The sequence below is a fragment of the Malania oleifera genome, chromosome 12 (assembly GCF_029873635.1).
Source record: "Malania oleifera isolate guangnan ecotype guangnan chromosome 12, ASM2987363v1, whole genome shotgun sequence".
In the NCBI taxonomy this organism is placed as follows: Eukaryota; Viridiplantae; Streptophyta; class Magnoliopsida; order Santalales; family Ximeniaceae; genus Malania; species Malania oleifera.
Window position 1 is genome coordinate 36,403,303 of NC_080428.1, and position 18,353 is coordinate 36,421,655.

Genomic DNA, 18,353 nt, shown 5'->3' on the forward strand with positions numbered 1-18,353 from the left:
TTAAAAAATTACTTATCTAATTTTTGTTTTTGAAAACGTTGAGGATAAGGAAGTGGGGTAGAGAGAATAGAAGGATAGTTAGGAAATGAAATTTCTGGTAGCGTGTCAGTCTCTGTTGGTGTATCATCCACAATCTCCTCTTCTTCCCTTTTATTCTTGCTTTGGCCATTATTTTCAGCTATAGTGGTGGACATAGTTTCCTTTGCTGGTGACTTCTCAATTTCTCTTTCACTCCTAAGTATGATGGCCTTGCATTGTTCCTTTGGATTCACTTCTGTGTTTCTAGGAAAAGTTCCTCTCTATTGGGTATTGATGATCATGGCCAGTTGCCCAATTTGCATTTCAAGATTCTTCATAGTAGCTCGCATATTGCTGTAATGAGTCTCACTATTATCCAACCATGAATCAGTCTTTTTAAACCTTGCTTTTGTCTCCTCAACAAATGATACCATGGCTTCCTCAGGTGACATCTTCTTCTCACTTTGTTGAATAACAAGTCCTAGAGGAGGTTACAACACATTCCTTGTATTTCCCTAAGACAACTTGTCATGATTTCGAAGCCCTAGGTGGTAATATTGTGGCACAAGACTACCCTGATAGTTGTAGTTCCGATTGTTGATGTATTGAACCTGTTCTTGACTTGATTCATTGTTCGGATTTGTCCTACTTCTAGCTGCCACATATTCAGCACTTTGTGGTATCCTCTGGGTTGTCAAAGCAGAAATATGATGGGATAGAGAAGCAACTTGAGCTGAAAGGGCAGCAAATAGCTCCAATTCATGAATCCTAGCAACTTCCTTAGCCATAGTTCTTTCGGTTTGCCATTGATAGTTATTTGAGGCCATTTCTTCCAAAAGAGTAGTAGCACCCTCAAGTGTCTTTGATATCAAAGTTCCTCCAGAAGTAGTATGAACTAAAGTCCGAGTTTGCTCATTTAACCCTTTATAGAATATCTGAATTTGCAACCAATCCGGCAATCCATGTTGTGGACAGCGTCGAATCAACTCTTTATACCTTTCCCATGCTTTATAGAGTGATTCAAAATCATGTTGCTTGAATTGACCAATCTCACTCCTAAGTTGGGCTATTTTGGCGGCTGGAAAGAATTTAGCTAGAAACGTTTCTGCCATGTCCTACGAACTAGTGATACTCCCTGGTTGTAGAGACTATAGCCAACCTCTTGCTTTGTCCCTCAAAGAAAAAGGGAACAATCTCAGTCTAATAGTGTCTACAATAACGCCATTGATCTTTACAGTGTCACAAATCTCCAGAAACATTGCCAGATGGATATTGGGATCATCAAGTGGTGATCCACTGAATCAGGCCTGCTGCATCACACTGATTAATGCGAGTTTGAGCTCAAAATTATTGATATTAATGAGCTAGTGTTTGATACCCGAGTAATTTTCATTCACAACTGGCTGCACATTTTGTTGTTTGTTATCTATGGCTAGTACCCTCTTCATTCTCAGTGCTCTGAAAGTTCTTTCAATCTTCAGATCAAGGGGAATAATATCACGAGGAATAATCTTCATTAATTAGGATTTCCAAGAGGAATAAATGCACAGTTCCTCTCCACTTGTTCTCCATAATAGTGCTTCAATCTATGACCATTAAGTCTGAAAATATTCCCTGTCTTGTCCTACAAGTTTATTTCTCCAAAAGGGAAAACTTTTTCAATTATATAAGGACCTGTCCATCTTGACCAGAACTTACCCAGGAAAAGTTTTAATCATGAGTTGAAGAGTAGATCTTGCTATCCTGGAGCAAACTCACACCTAAGAATATGTTTTTCATGCCACTTCTTTGTCCGCTCTTTGTAGATTTTTGCATTTTCATACAGATCACCTGAGAACACATAGCAAAGATGCTCAAGGAATTGCTTCAACTATGGAGATATAGGTTGCTGCATCTTTTCTTTAGAGATTACAGAATCCGTCTTTGCTACCATAGGTTCTAGCCTCCCCACATGTTGTTGTGTTGTAATCTACTACAAGGATCATTCTAGAAGATCAGCTGGTACATCTTTTCGAAAGGCTTTTTCTACACCTTGTTGAATGACATCTACCTGAAAGCAAGTGCTTGGATCTTTTGGGAATCTGATGTCTTGGTAGATGTTGAACATAACCTCTTCCTTGTCCACTCCCAATGTTAACTCACCCTTTTGAACATCAATTAGTTCCCTTCCAGTGGCCAAGAGTGGTCGGCCAAGAATTAATCGAACTTCTTGGTTTTCCTCCATATCTAACACCACAAAATCATAAGGAAAAATGAATTTGTCCACCTTTACCAGTACATTTGTCCACCTTTACCAGTACGTCTTCTATGATTCCACGTGGATACTTGATGGATCAGTTTACTAGTTGCAAAGAAATGGTTATTTGTTTCATATCTCCAAGTCCCAATTTCTTGCAAATAAGATTAGTGCTAGCATCAAGATCACATAAAACCTTATCAAAAAATGAATTTCCAATAGTGCAAGGCAAAGTGAAACTCTCTGGATCTTTTAATTTTTTAGGCAATTTCTTTTGAAGAATAGAACTACACTCTTCAGTAAGTTTCACTATTTCGAACTCCTCCAACCTTCTTTTCTTGGAAATGATGTCCTTCAGGAATTTGACATAATTTGGCATTTGTTCCAAGTCATCTGCAAAAAGGAATGTTTATATGAATTTTCTTAAAAATATCCAAAAACTTAGAAAATTGCTTATCTAGTTTTTGTTTTTGAAAACATTGAGGATAAGGAAGTGGAGTAGAGAGAATAGAAGGATAGTTAGGAAATGAAATTTTTGGTGGCATGTCAGTCTCTGTTGGTGTATCATCCACAATCTCCTCTTCTTCCCCTTTATTCTTTCTTTGGCCATTATTTTCTGCTGTAGGGGTGGACAAGGTTTCTTTTCTAGTGACTTCTCAATTTCTCTTTCACTCCTAAGTGTGATGGCCTTGCATTTTTTCTTTGGATTCACTTCTGTGTTGCTAGGAAAAGTTCCTCTCTGTTGGGTATTGATGATCGTGGCTAGTTGCGTAATTTGCATTTCAAGATTCTTCATAGTAGCTCCCATATTACGACAATGAATCTCAATATTATCCAACTGTGAATCAGTCCTTTTAAACCTTGCTTTTGTCTCCTCAAAAAATGATACCATGGCTTCCTCAACTGACATCTTCTTCTCACTTTGTTGACTATCAAGTCGTGGAGGAGGTTGCAGCACATTTGTTGTATTTCCATAAGACAAATTCTCATGATTTCAAAGCGTTAGGTGGTAATACCGTGGCACAGGATTACCCTGATAGTTATAGTTCCAATTTTTAATGTATTGAACCTATTCTTGACTCGCTTCATTGTTTGGATCTGTCCTACTTGTAGCTGCCACATATTCTATACTTTGTGGTATCCTCTGGGTTGTCAAAGACGAAAACTGATGGGATAGAGAAGCAAGTTGAGCTGAAAGGGTAGTGAACGACTCCAATTCAAGAATCATAGAAACTTTCTTAGCCATAGTTCTTTCAGTTGGCCGTTGATAGTTATTTGAGGCCAGTTCTTCCAAAAGAGCACTAGCACCCTTAGGTGTCTTTGACATCAAAGTTCTCCCAGACGCAACATCAACTAAATTTTGAGTTTGGCCATTTAACCCATTATAGAACATCTGAATTTGCAACCTATTTGGCAATCCATGTTGTGGGCAATGTCGAATCAAATCTTTATACCTTTCACATGCTTCATAGAGTGATTCAAAATCATATTGCTTGAATTGACCAATCTCACTCCTGAGTTGGGCTGTTTTTCCAGGTGGAAAGAATTTAGCTAGAAACTTTTCTATCATGTCCTACCAAGTAGTGATACTCCCCAATTGTAAAGACTGTAGCCAACCTTTTGCTTTTTCCGTCAAAGAAAAAGGGAACAATCTCAGCCTAATGGTGTCTTCAGTAACACCATTGATCTTTACCGTATCACAAATCTCAAGAAACATCGCCAGATGGATATTGAGATCATCAAGTGGTGATCCACTGAATCGGTCCTGCTCCACCATGCTGATTAATGCGTGTTTGAGCTCAAAATTATTAGTATTAATGGGCTGGCGTCTGATACCCAAATAGTTGTCATTCACAATTAGCCATACATAATCCTTCAAGGCATGTGGCTGCACATTTTGTTGTCTATTATCTATAGCTAGTACCCTTTTCTTTCTTAGTGCACTGAAAGTTCTTTCAATCTCTAGATCAAAGGGAATAATGCCATGGGGAATAATCTTCATCAATTAGGATTTCCAATAGGAATAAATGCACAGTTCCTCTCCAATTGTTCTCCATAATAATGCTTCAATTTCTAACCATTAACTCTGAATATATTCCCTGTCTTGTCCTTCAAGTCTATTGCTCCAAAAGGTAAAACTTTGTCAATTATATAAAGACTTGTCTATCTTGACCTCAACTTACCCCGGAAAAGTTTTTATCGTGATCTGAAGAGTAGAACCTGCTATCTTGGGGCAAACTCATGCCTAAGAATTTGTTTGTCATGCCACTTCTTCGTCCGCTCTTTGTAGTTTTTTGCATTTTCATACGCATCGCCTGAGAACGCAAAGTGAAGACGCTCAGGGAATTGCTTCAACTCTGGAGATATAGGTTGCTACATCTTTTCTTTAGAGATTACAGAATCTATCTTTGCTACCATAAGTTCTAGCCTCCCCACACGCTGGTGTGTTGTAATCTACTTCAAGGGTTGTTCTAGGTGATCAGTTGGTATATATTTTTGAAAGGCTTTTTCTACACCTTGCTGAATGACATCTACCTGAAAGCATGTTCTTAGATCTTCTGGGAATCTCATGTCTTGGTAGATGTTGAACATAACCTCTTCTTTCTCCACTGTCAATGTTAACTAACCCTTTTGAACATCAATTAAAGTCCTTCCAGTGGCAAAGAATGGTCGGCCAAGAATTAGTGGAACTTCTTGGTCTTCCTCCATTTCTAACATTGTAAAATCAGTATGAAAAATGAATTTGTCCACCTTTACCAATACATCTTCCATGATTCCATGTGGATACTTGATGGATCGGTCTGCTAGTTGCAATGAAATAGTTGTCTGATTCATCTCTCCCAATCCCAATTTCATGCAAGCAGGAAGCGGCATAAGATTAATACTAGCGCCAAGATCATATAAAACTTTATCAAAAAATTAATTTCCAACAATGCAACCCAAAGTGAAACACCCTGGACCTTTTTATTTTTTAAGGAAATTTCTTTTGAAGAATAACACTACACTCTTCAGTAAGTTTCACTGTTTCAAACTCCTCCAACCTTCTTTTCTTCGAAATGATGTCCTTTAGGAATTTGACATAATTTGGCATTTGTTCCAAGGCATCCGCAAAAGGAATCTTTATGTGAATATTCTTAAAAATATCCAAAAACTTAGAAAATTTCTAATCTAATTTTTTTTTTGATAACATTGAGGATAAGGAAGTGGAGTAGAGAGAATAGGAGGATTTTCTAGCGGCGTGTCAGTCTCTATTGGTGTATCATCCACAATCTCCTTTTCTTCCCTTTTAGTCTTACTTTGGCCATGATTTTCAGCTGTAGGGGTGGACATGGTTTCCTTCTCTGGTGACTTTTCAATTTCTCTTTCACTCCTAAGTGTGATGGTCTTGCATTGTTCCTTTGGATTCACTTCTGTGTTGCTAGGAAAAGTTCCCCTTTGTTCGGTATTGATGGTCATGCCCAGTTACCCAATTTGCATTTCAAGATTCATCATAGTGGCTCCCATATTGCTGCAATGAGTCTCAATATTATCCAATCGTGAATCAGTACTTTTAAAGCTTGCCTTTGTCTCCTGAACAAATTATACCATGGCTTCCTCAAGTGACATCTTCTTCTTGCTTTGTTAACAATCAACTCCTGGAGGAGGTTGTAACACATTCCTTGTATTTCGATAAGACAAATTCTCATGATTTCGAAGCCCCGGGTCATAATATTGTAGCATAGGATTACCCTGATACTTGTAGTTCTAATTGTTGTTGTATTGAACTTGTTCTAGACTCACTTCATTGTTCAGATTTGTTCTACTTGTAACTGCCACATATTATGCACTTTATGGTATCCTCTGGGTTGTCAAAGCTATAATTTAATGGGATTGAGAAGCAACTTGAGTTGAAAGGACAGCAAACGACTCCAATTCATGAATCCCAACAACTTTCTTAGCCATAGTTCTTTCGGTTGGACATTGAAAGTTATTTGAGGCCATTTCTTCCAAAAGAGTAGTAGCACCCTCAGGTGTCTTTGACATAAAAGTTCTTCCATACGCAGCATCAACTAAAGTTTGAGTTTGCCCATTTAACCCATTGTAGAACATCTGAATTTGCAACCAATCCAACAATCCATGTTGTGGATAGTGTCGAATCAAATCCTTATACCTTTCCCATGCTTCATAGAGTGATTCAAAATCATGTTGCTTGAATTGACCAATCTCACTCCTGAGTTGGGCTGTTTTTTTTGGTGGAAAGAATTTAGCTAGAAACTTTTCTGCCATGTCCTAGAAACTAGTCATACTCCCTAGTTGTAGAGACTATAGCTGACCCCTTGCTTTGTCCCTCAAAGAAAAAGGGAAAAATCTTGTTGAGTTAGGTGTAATCCCAAGAGAGGGGGTGGATTGGGTATTTTAAAAAATTATTTGAAACTTATTCAATACTTTGTCCCTATGTCTAAATTTAACCAATTACTTATCAAGTTAGTGTGAGATTATTCATCAAGCATACAAGCAATGTAAATAATGAAGTGCGTTGCGGAAATTAAAAAGATAAGGGAAGCGAAAATGCAAACATAGTTTTTACGAGGTTTAGCCAACCCGGCCTACGTCCTCACCTTGAGCATCCCACACAAGGATTCCACTATAATCCCTACTCTTTAAATTGGGATGGAGCTTCTCTTGCAATTCACTGCCTACAAGAGGTACAACTTCCTCCAAATCCGCTTCTTACAAGAGATACAACTCTCCCCACAAACCCGGTTAACAACCCGAATCATGAATACAATGAAATCTGTAAAACACTCAAAGTTGCTTCCAACAAAGCTAGTGAGTACAATTTAAATTCCTAATACATAATCATATGTTGAAACTTGAAACTCATAATGTATGTAATGATACAATTGTTTAATGAATGATATATGCTTCACTACACAATTTCCCTTTTCATCAAAACTCCCAAATAATGATATATTTAAACGCTTTGGAGAATATTAGGGTTCTAGTTCATTTTACAAAAAAGCATAAAAATCTAATGTGAACTTATTAAAAAAAACTTTGTCTTGAATATTAGATCATTAAAAATCAACAACTTTCTTTCAAATATTCAATCACACAATGATCTTTGTAATATGCAATTTAGTATATATATATATATATATATATATATATATGTATATGATGTGATACCAAAGATCCAAAACCTAATGTAATATATTTCAGAAAGTATCCCTCAATAATATATCGTTATGAACACTAAGGATATTCAACTAAGTAGGTTTGTAATATTAAAAATATTAACTCTTTGAATGAAAACTCACTTGAACCAAAGGTATTTAATCAATAACTAAAGCTCTTCTCAAGTGGTAATCTTCTAAAAAAAGATTTACCATATGCACACTCAAGATCAACCTCTTAACACATATTCAAAAATGGATTTTGCAATGAAAAGCTCTTTGAAAAATATATATCAATGAGCAAATCAGTATAGATGAAAAACTCTTATGAGAATAACTATTAACATGCAGATTGATTTACCAAAGCTCAATACCAAACAGAGTGCACAATGATTGCTAGATTGTCTTTTGAAAAATGAGGTAGCCTCAGCTCAGATTCGACATAAGAACTTTAAAATCCAAATATAAAGTTTCAGTAGTGTGTTCAAGTTTAGCTAAATGTGCAATCTCCCCAAGCGAATGCCAAAAGTTTGTTCTCCTTTATTCTCAATGATCTTCTCTTCGTACTAGGGTTTAGATGTTCAATATATAGGCGTCATACCCTTTGAATCAATCTTGACCATTGGATCAAAAAATATCTTGTGTGTTCTTTCATTAAAAAATAAAATTTTAAGTTTTCCCGCAAGTTCAAGCGACTAAGTTAAAGGCCTAGGCGACTACAGTTCCTTAAAGTTTTGAAAAATTAGCTTGGATACAGGGTTAGGCGACTGAAGTGGAGGGTTCAGGCATCTGAAGTGACAAGTTCAGGCGACTAAAGTTAACTTCAGCCTACCTAAGTGTCTCTACCAGGTTTTGTGTTTCACCATTAATTCTTCAAGCCACTGAACTTAATCTTCAGGCTTCTGAATAAATTCTTCAGGTGACAGATGTTGAGTTCAGGCTACCGAAGTGGTCATTTCCTGAATTTTTTTCTTTCTAGTTTAAAATTATGCTTTGCTCTCTTTCTTGGCTCTTTTATAAAAGTATTTTTCAGGGCTATGAAAATATTTCTAAGTCCATGAAAGTCCCTTAATGATGTTCATTAAATGCATGAGTCCTAAGGTCATTCTAGGTTATGATTTGAGTCTCAAATTAAATCATATGAAAATATAAGTACATGAGTTCTAAGTATGCATTCCCATGACACTCTTGAACTTGTTGCTTGCATCTTCATTCTTGTACTCTTTGAGTGCCACAGATCTTGCCAAGTTGTGTGAGCCTTACTCTTCATGGCTTCCATGACTTATTATCCTTCTTTGCATGCTTAATATAGTTCATGTTCACAATCTCAATGCACAGATCAAATACCAAGTGATTTGTCATTATGAAAATAGGATTGAACTCGTAGAATCAAGAATCTCTTCATTTTTTATGATGACACTACCAAAAAAAAAAGATCATTAGTGACGGATTTAAACCGTCACTAATACTCACAAAATCGTCACTAATAGTATTAGTGACAGTTTTATGATTATTACTAACGGATTTATATTAGTTGCTATACCAACCGTTACTAATGCTTATTAGTGACGAATATTTCAAACCGTCACTAATAATAAAGTATTAGTAACGGATTAAAACTGTCAGTAAAAATCTAAGCACGTCACTATAGTTTCTACACCGGATCGACCAAGAATCGTTACTAAAGTCATAGTATTAATGACAGTTTTAAAATCGTCACTATTGCTCTATTATTAGTGACGGTCGTGAAATCATTACTAATGCTCTATTATTAGTCACGGTTTTTAAACCGTCACTATTACTCTATTATTAGTGACGATTGTGAAATCGTCAGTAATGCTCTAGTATTAGTGACGATTTTAGAATCGTCACTATTGCTCTGCAAAGCTATTATTAGTGACGATTTGAATTCCTTCACTAAAACTTTTTAAAAGGGGTATTAGTGATGATTTTGAAACCATCACTAATACTTAAATTGGATAATTATTAGTGAAATTAATTTTGTATCTAATTATTAATTTCTATAAAAATCTATAATTAAATTACATTTTCTTATACATTCATAATTGCAATAAAATTCATAAATTATTCAAAATTCTAATTCAAATTAAATTACAAATATGTTATACAAATTCAAATTCAAATAAAAATATATTATGCAAATTCAAATTTAAATACAAATACATTATATAAATTCAAATTCAAATACATTTCAGATAACAAAGAAAGTGAAAAGCTGCATCCGTAGTGCATGACATCGTCCTGACGTTGTCACAGTTGCAAACTCCACAAATTAATTAAGAAAGTTAAAAAAATTAGTATACGCTTTTTGAAAAATTTTGACAGCATTTCTCCTGTAAATATGACATTTCCCATAGAGATACTCCAAACCTATGTGTTTATGATAAATAGTTCACAATAATCCAACTAGTAATTAATTTTATGAGTGCACAGGAGCTTCAGAATATAGTGGATTATTCCTATAAACAATATTTCATAGAGTAGACACAGTTGGTATGAGATTCACTATAAAATGAAAATCCCAAGAAAGAGAGCTCCTCTCCAAAGAAAAGAAAGAAATGATATGTGCATTGTGAAGAGTGGAAATCTTAAGAAGATGAAGTATCATCTACTCCAATGACTGCAACGAAGCCAAGCATCCTCCCAAAATCAAACCTTATTGCCATTAGCTACTCTAAAATGAGTAGGAGGAAGAAACCAACAAGCAGAATGGGAAACAAATTTCTACAGATTTGCATGAGAAACAATGACACTTCCTCTAGTGTTCTATCCATTTTGATGGACCCTATATTACTTTTAATCTCCTTTTTTGTCAATTAACAATTAATTTTTGGTTGCACATAAATTAAACTTAAACCTTGAAACATAAATAACAGACTCCAACCAAAATTGGCATAACCACCAAGCAAGCAAGAAATCAACGAAAAATTATATCACATAGTCCAAAATTGGTCATATGAATTTTTATTTCCTTTCCCAAAAATTTTTGAACAAATTTTCGGGAGCATGTTGTCTATAAATAGAACATTTCCCAAACCTGCAAGTCACAAAAGCATCCAATTCACAATATTTTTGCATCATACAGATGTCATTTAGATTAAGACATGCAACAACCTAAAAGTATCTACCAGCAGGCAATACACATCATTGCGTTAGCCATGCAGGTGGCATTCCAATCAAGCATGCAGTCCTAATGTCCACTACCAGGATGCAGTTCACAAGATATGTCAATCCAAGCATGCAGTCCAAAAGTTAAATCATGTATTAAATTGAAGTTAGATATATACCCATCTCTAGCTGCAATAAGGTTATGGATGACAAAGAAGGATGACGAGGTCGTGGATGGTGGTGGTTGCATCAACCATTCTTTATCTAGTTTACCTAGAGTTTCTTTTCACAATTGATTTGAAATGCGATAAGTCTACCCATGTAGACAAAATGAATTTTAGCCTTTCATATGATAGGTTGTCGCTTATAGTTAAGGTATGATTTAAATATTAATTTTATTTCTCTTGAATCTTGCCTTGTGGAGGCAATGACCGCAAGAAGGGCATCAAGATTCAAGCGAAAAAAAATTAATATTTACATCATACCTTAACTATAAGCGACAACCTATCAGATGAAAGGCTAAAATTCATTTTGTCTACATAGGCAAGCTTATCACAATTCAAATCAATTTTGAAAAGAAACTCTGGATAAACTAGATAAAGCCCCTCCATTCATTATATACACATTGCAAATGATATGCCCACTATAAAAAATAGAAGTTATCAAAAGTAGACCTAAAAGTTAATTAACAAACCCTTCTGAATGACGGAAAAATCTAAGGAAAAACCTACATAATTATAAATCCAATGTAAAAAATAAATATACTTTTTAAACTATTTTTCAGTCATTCAAAATACTAACTTAAATTCATTACGTAAATAAAGCCAAGAGAAAGTTATAAAATTGCAAAGTTCATATTACTTTCAAGATTTATGATACAACTCCCAATTATTCCTATATTGTTTCCAAATCTCATCCAAATCCCAATTATTCCTATATTGTTCATATTACTTTGAAGTTTGGAGTACTGGACTTTGAACGTGAAGTCTAACCTCCTCCTTAGTAATACTATTTCTTTTGCACACAATGTTTTTTGTGGGAGAGAGGCAGATTGTGTATGTTATTTTTAGTAAACATTGAAGTGGTAGGATGTTCCTCGTACAAAGAAAAAGGGCATTGTGTTCAAATTAGATTTTATGATTTTGAGAAGGCGTGTGATTGAGCTAGTTGGGAGTTCTTGGATAGAGTGCCTTTGAGGAAGGGGTCAGGTGTTACGTGGAGGAATTGGATAGGGGGCTATTTATCTAATGCCTTTGTGAACCACCAATATGGATGGGAATCTCTAAAATCAAGCAAAACTAATATAGAAAACAACCCATCCTAAACATATGTGAACCACCAATATGGATAATCTTTAAAATCAAGCAAAACTAGTATAGAAAACAACTCAACTAGCCAATCCTTAAAAGAAGGTCCGCTTGTGTCCCAAATCATAATTTGACTGTTTGACGCACTCGAAAAGGGTTCCTAGATTCCCATCTGCTTCTACTAACAAACTAAATGTAATTAATAAATTTTATTTTCAAAATTATTTTCTAATTTTTTAACATTTATATGAAAATATTGAAAATTAAACAAAAGTGGCTTTTTCAATTTTTGATTCAAGTGTTATAAGAACTAAAAAAAACTACAATTTTACTTGCTCGGACATGGCAAATGTTTTTACTCATTCTTTCAAAAATATTTTAATATTAAATTTCTAATCCTATTTTTATTTTTGTTTGGGAAAATTTTAACGCAATTTCGGCAGCATGCCATCTTTAAATTGGACGTTTTCCCATAAAACCTGTACCTGATAAGTTCAAATAGAGCATTTATAAGAAGTTGAAGGCACACGAGAACCTATATCCACTACTAGCATGCAATACACATCAACTGCATCCGCCATGTAGGAGGCATTCTAGAGTTGCATGCAATCATGTATCATATTCAAGACAGTAATACATATAACCATATCTTAAATTCAAAATATAAATAGCAGAGAAGATGCTTAAGTTTCCATTTGTTGGATGAGGAGAAGATAAGACAGTGTAATCATTGGGGAAGGAGAGAATAAAGTGGAATTGGACTTGTGAGTTAATGGGTATTTCTGAAAATGTGACATGTTTGAACTCGGCTTATGTAAAAACGTCTGTTTTTGTCAACTCATGATATGCTATGCTCATTTGGCAGTCACTCAGGTGGGACAATTCATGAAATTTGAAGAAGCATCCGAAACATCTTCAAGACATGGTGGGATGACAACTGCAGGGGCAATTCCTGTCCCTCAGTTGCCAAAATTACAAGATAATGTGTACAACTTCATGTTCTTCTGTTGAATGGCTTGGTTAAACCTTTTTGGGCGCGCGCGCGCGCGCGGGGGTGGGGGTTAAAATGACTGAGCACAGTATGCATGGCTTCTTTATAGTTTTTGAATTTTTTTTCGTGTGTTGGACAACTTGAATCTTTAGAAGTAATAGTCAAGGTAGTAGTGGTGATAAGTAGTAAAATCTTAATTATGTTTAGTTTTTCCAAAACAACTGACTGTAACTAATATTTTACTGCTTATCACCACTACTACCTCGACTATTACTTCTAAAGATTCAAGTTGTCCAACACAAGGAACAAAATCCAGAAACTATACAAGAAGCCGTGCATGTTGTGCTCAGTCATTTTAACCCCCCAACCCCCCCCCCCCCCCCAATAGGTTTAACCAAGCCATTCAACAGAAGAACATGAAGTTGCACACATTTTCTTGTAATTTTGGCAACTGAGGGATAGGAACTGCCCCTGTAGTTGTCATCGCCCCATGTCTCGAAGATGTTTTGGATGCTTCTTCAAACTTCATGAATTGTCCTACCTTAGTGGCTTCCAAATGAGCATAGCATATCATGAGTTGACAAAAACAGATGTTTTTACATAAGTTGAGTTCAAACATGTCACATTTTTAGATATGCCCATTTACCCACTAGTCCAATTCCACTTCATTCTCTCCTTCCCTATTGATGAAACTTCCTTATCTTCTCCTCATCCAACAAATGGAAACTTAAGCATTTTCAAACTTCATGAATTGTCCCACTTGAGTGGCTTCCAAATGAGCATAGTATATAATGAGTTGATACGTTTAAATAGAGCATTTATAAGAAGTTGATGGCACATGAGAACCTATATCCACTACCAGCATGCAATACACATCAACTGCATCCGCCATGCAGGAGGCATTCTAGACTAGCATGATTTAACATGAAACTCAATTTGTGATCATAATACCTTATAATCAATCAGAGGAGCCACCTGCATCATCTTGTCCATATCGGCGCATCCTTTCCTTTAACCACGCCTGCCTATCCATCATGGGTTGCATCTGGGCTCGAACGGTGGAGAGGTCCGATCTCAGTTCTGCGTTCTCCATAGCGATCCTCTGCATCTGTCGAGCCATCTCCTACTTATCACATTCGGCCTCTCGACGCTGTCGTTCCATCTCTGCATGAGCTGCCACACCCATGGATGATGATTCTGTTGGGGTGATGTATCCACTTCGAAAACCTTTCACCCAGCCCCCTGCTCATTGCCCAAGCACCTTGGAAGTGATCTCGAAATTTTTCATGTGCGGACTCCCCTCTGAAATAGGTGCATCCCTCAGCTCGACCATCCGTGCCTAATTTCAATCATGAAAATGATAAAAAGGAATAAGTAAGACCACAACTTTGATGTTTTGAATAAAGTAATAAACTAAATCTGTTGCTTCACTTACATGTCGATCTTGCGCACCCTTGCACCACTCCCCCGATCGTTGTTGGTGTGTTCTCTGATACAGATCCGGCAGCGACTCCTCTGTGCCAGTCTCAGGATCACACTACATTGTCATATAAGTCATCATTACTATTATGTCATGTAATGGTCAAATAATTTTATATATAGTAATTACCTAGCGATGATTTACAAATAGCCTCGATCCACCGCAATGCATCATAGGGAGTTTGCTATGGTTTGCAGCATTTGTTTCACATATGGCCTGCAAGGAAGACGTCAAGATGACATATTAGTGACATCATTGTGAAAAATTAGTGATTAGAATACAAACACATCACTTGATAGCGCGGGTCGCGGAAATGGCGCACACCACGTCCCAATCTTCTTGGGATATCTTATCGTATGGCCGCGCTTCTGCTTCATCTCCCATCACTCAAAAATGGGAGCTCATTTTTGAGCAATAGCTCTTAAATTTATTACACAATTGGACGTCGACTGCCCTCCTCACATGGTCACCCTCGAGGATGTCCATGTCAAACTCCTCCTGCATATATAGGTAATACAATTACAATGTTAGACAGTTGTTAATTGGCTACTATATTAAAAGTAAAAAAACATTTAAATTAAAAATAGCTATATAGGGTTAGGGAAATTAACAAAATGCACATGTAAAGGACCATGCACTGCTCCTGAGTCACCTGGGGCTAGCTGAATGCGGTGACTGGAGCATACTGTCAGCATATAATGTCGAGCTCCCTCGTCCACGTGGTGCACCAATCGTTTAGCGGGGCGGTGTACCCTGGAGGAATGTCGATCTCCGCTATTTAATTCTATCTAGGTGCTTCTTCAGCAACATGTTCTTTGCTGCACCATGGCCTAACCTAACGGTGGACGTAGATGCTGAAAGTAGAGTTAATTTAAAAATAACATTATAATCATACACGTGAATAACTATCATCAACAGTTGACATGTAAATAAATGAATTGTATCCATACCAACACTGCTCATGATGGTTGCCAACTCACCCTGCGTGTCAGTCGCATAAGTGGTATCCATGTCTGGTCGAGGTGCCGATGGCTCAGATAATGGTGCCACTATATCAGTATCGATGGGCTCCGGCGGTCTCGAGGATGCCGGATCATCCTCATGCGATGTAGTAGTGGGCCTGAAAGGAAGTCTCCAACGTCGACCTCCTGTTGCCATATCTGCAAATAATTATACAAGTCAATATAAGAAGAATGAATTTTTAAGTTATTTACACATGTCAGATACATAGTGACAAAAATAGACAAGTACATATATGAAGTACAAATATTAGATTGATGCAGAAGACATCTTTTTTTAAGTTATTTACACATGTCAGATATATAGTGACAAAAATAACATGCTTACCCCCCTATACATCCTCAATATCCGTATCATCCTCACTTTCTAAAGTGTCTTCCTCTTCACTACAGTACTCGATCCCTGTTTCATCTTCCCCATCATTTTCCTCATTGTTGATGAAGTGAACGTCTACAGAAGGTTTAATTGTAATGTCAGTAGCTTTTGCGTGTTCTGCCCTAGCACCATCTCTATGCAATGGTATAGGATCAGCGCCTTCTTCGACAACATTTGTTTCAGATTGTGTTGCTACGTGGACAAATGGCTCATCTTCTTGGAATGCAGTCTCACTGGCACTCATCTCACTATCTGCCACTTCAGCAATTGCGTACAAACTTCGGGGAGGAATCTTTTGGGGCACATGCCATTCACCCTTCAATTTGGTGTCTTTAAGGTAAAACACTTGTTCTTCCTACGTCGCAAGCACAAAAGGGTCATTTTAATACTAGGTCTTACTAAAATTGACACTGGTGAAGTAAGCATCGGTGTTTATCCCAGTCTTTTTATTGCCGATGTCCCACCAGGTACACTTGAACAGGTGGACGACTCTGTTTGCTCCATAGCTAAGCTCTATAATGTCATCCAACACACTAAAGTAGTCAATATCTTTATGCCCTTCTATGCCTAGCACCGTAAGCCCACAGTTTAGGGTTCTTCTATGCAGTTCGAGGGACTTTGTATGAAATCGTAACCCGTTAACAATGCAACTGCTGTAGCGGTTAACTCTTTGATTGGGGCCACATGCCAATGCGTACAAATCTTTACTTGTCATTGGTTCCTTATTGTAAAACATGACTTTCATCTATAAAATAAACAGGAGTTTAGAAGAATACCATCAATAGTGAAACCATACATTGCTTTTAACTGAAGTAGTTTTTGTTACTTACACAACTCCCAAACCAAATGATAAACTCCTTCTTATGTCTTTCGTCAACATTCCGTTCATTTTGGGCTAGGAGTTCAGCTTTTTGTTCGCTATATGCAACAATAGTGCATGTTAATGTCAAGTTAGTATACAATTATGCATATGTAAATACAATGCAAAGTAAGGAGTTTGGAGCAATGTACTCAATATATGGAATAGTTTCATGACAATTGTTGAGGACGTAAAAATGAGCCTTTTCTAGGTCGTCCATGTCAATGAAATCGTAAACTCGTGTACCGAGAGGCCGAACATTTTCTTGAAATATAAAGCTCCTGAGTTCTTCATCTTCAGCATTAATAGCATGAACGTCTGCATTTCGCTCATCACAAGTGAACATTGTGTCAATATCATGTAGATGCATTGAGCAAAATGCAAGACATTCACTGTCAATGTACACCTCAATGATTGAACCTTCCAGTTGTGCCTTATTGCGCATATACCCCTTCAAAGTTGACAAGAACCTCTGCATTTTACGTAGCATTATAGACTTGTTGACACAATGAAGAAAAAAAAATTCAAACAGAGAAATCATGTGACTATTATACAAGGACTTTATACTTTACCTCTCAATAGGATACATCCAACGATATTGAACCAGTCCTCCAATTATGGCCTCCCTTGGTAAATGGACAGCTAGGTGGACCATCACATTGAAGAATGCTGCCATAAAAATTTTCTCCAGCTTGCGTAGTATGATCACGATGTCATCCTCTAACCGTTCAAGTACGTTTGTGCTCAATTTTTTTTAGTACAAGTGCCGAGAAAAGATTCCTAGCTCAATCAGCACCGAGCGAACATCTTTAGTCAAGTGTCCACGAAGGAAAACGGGTAGAACCCGTTGTAGAAGGATGTGACAGTCATGGCTTTTCATTCCTAGCATCTTCCCTTCCTTCGTGTTTATGCATCGAGCTATGTTCGATGCATATCCATCGGGGAACTTCACTGATTTCAACCAGTCGAAGAATTTATTCTTCTCATCCTTCGAAAATGTGTAACAAGCTGATGGCATGAGAATTTTGTCCCCATCACGAAACAGGTACAGCTCAGGTCGTATTCCCATGTCTTCCATATCTTGGCAAGCATTTGCGGTGTCCTTTGGCTTCCCATTTATATCAAGCAATGTACCAATGACATTCTCAAAAATGTTCTTTTCAATGTGCATGACATCCAAGTTGTGGCATAGTAGAAGATCTTTCCAATATGGCAACTCGAAGAAGATGCTTCTCTTTGTCCAATTCAACTCCCACTCAGCGTGTTTTCTTTTTCTACTAGTCAGTGGTTTCCCAAATTTCACATCTCTGATCAACCTTAGCTGATTTAATATCTTTTCCCCACTTAGCCACTTTGGCGGCGACCTTCGTTCAGGTTTTCCAATGAAGCTTCTGACGCCAAGAGTCCTCCAAGTATGTCTAGTTCGTAGAAAACGACGATGACACATAAAGCATAACTTGTGGCCATGCTTCAAGGATAAGGACCCAACATCCTTATTACATACTGGGCATGTTAAGTAACCTTTTGTGCTCCAACCTGATAGGTTGTCGTATGCAGGGAAATCATTAATTGTCCACAAGACTGCAGCATGCATCCAAAATGTTGTCCCGGTTTGCACATCGAATGTCTCCACTCCTTTTTCTCATAATTTTTTCAACTAGTCAATTAACGGACACAGGTAAACATCAATATCATTACCAGGTGCTCTTGGTCCAAGAATCAACAGAGACATATAAATGAAAGGTTCTTTCATACATCGCCATGGTGGCCTATTGTATATCA

The 18,353-nt window shown here is 36.9% G+C and overlaps 3 non-coding genes across 3 annotated transcripts; all 3 read left to right on the plus strand.

The window, feature by feature from the left end:
• Positions 1-975: 975 nt before the first annotated feature.
• Positions 976-1,082, plus strand: LOC131145264 (small nucleolar RNA R71). Its single transcript, XR_009134050.1, has one exon. It is a non-coding gene; the product is annotated as a small nucleolar RNA R71 (small nucleolar RNA).
• Positions 1,083-3,669: 2,587 nt separating this feature from the next.
• Positions 3,670-3,776, plus strand: LOC131145325 (small nucleolar RNA R71). The gene has a single exon (XR_009134108.1). It is a non-coding gene; the product is annotated as a small nucleolar RNA R71 (small nucleolar RNA).
• A 2,589-nt stretch (positions 3,777-6,365) lies between these two features.
• LOC131145327 (small nucleolar RNA R71) lies at positions 6,366-6,472 on the plus strand. The gene has a single exon (XR_009134110.1). It is a non-coding gene; the product is annotated as a small nucleolar RNA R71 (small nucleolar RNA).
• Positions 6,473-18,353: the final 11,881 nt, after the last annotated feature.